This window comes from Hippocampus comes, unplaced genomic scaffold (assembly GCF_001891065.2).
Source record: "Hippocampus comes isolate QL1 unplaced genomic scaffold, H_comes_QL1_v1.1 C16772630, whole genome shotgun sequence".
Taxonomy (NCBI): domain Eukaryota; kingdom Metazoa; phylum Chordata; class Actinopteri; order Syngnathiformes; family Syngnathidae; genus Hippocampus; species Hippocampus comes.
In genome coordinates this window covers 1-833 of record NW_017838604.1, presented here as the reverse complement: position 1 = coordinate 833, position 833 = coordinate 1, and the positions used below count along the sequence as shown (strand labels likewise).

Below are 833 nucleotides of genomic sequence, written 5' to 3'. Positions count from 1 at the left end.
TTTGACTTGGAGCGCACTAGACTATAATCTGGATCAAGCTGCTGACTTCTTCACGTGATGTCGCATCCTGGCATGACTCCTCACTTTGTCATCTTGTTTATATTTGCCCTTTTTTCCCCCTTGCAGCCACAAAGCCTTCACTGTCATCCCCCCAAACCCCAAGAAGAGAAGAGATATCCAGAAAAGTGAGTCCACACATTGACATTGATGACTTATCCACTCGGAATTGTAAAAAGATTGAAGACAGCAGTGTATACCGGAGCATCGAGTGATTCACATATTTGTGGTATATTTATTCTGCGTAAATCCACCTGTGTGCAATTAAAGCAATTTGTAATTGTTTACATCCATCCCGGTGCGATTGGCTGAGCAGAGGCGGAGGCAGAGCTGGCGGCTCTGGAGGAGCTGAGACTGAGCAGAGCCATGGCCTACGTCAACATCCAGCCCAGCAGCGTCGGTGAGGCACAAGCACACCCCGCCTCCTTTCTTACACTTTGGCCAACAACCTGTTTAGAATATCCAGTACAGATCCTAGAAATGCTCAAAACAAAGTGTCAACGCGTGGGTGTGTCTGTGTGTTTTTTCAAAGGGGGCTGTTTGAGTCTGGAGGAAGTCCGACTGAAGCAGCAGAAGGAAATGATGCAGGCCAAGACAAGAGGAAGCAGAAAGCGCTGTGACGTCATCAAGGCGGCCTGATGATGTGCGTGTTCTCACTGGACGGGACTGGTTCATTTCTACTGGAGACGTGTTGATGACACCACATGAGAAAACAGGGCCTTCATTTCATTGAAAAACTTTGGGAAATACTATGCTCTGGCGCCAACTCACGTCGT

At 47.9% G+C, this 833-nt stretch overlaps 1 long non-coding RNA gene across 1 annotated transcript; it reads left to right on the top strand.

The window, feature by feature from the left end:
• The first annotated feature begins 21 nt into the window (after positions 1–21).
• LOC109509104 (uncharacterized) lies at positions 22–827 on the top strand. Its single transcript, XR_002166870.1, has 3 exons — positions 22–185; positions 374–457; positions 590–827. It is a non-coding gene; the product is annotated as an uncharacterized LOC109509104 (long non-coding RNA).
• Positions 828–833: the final 6 nt, after the last annotated feature.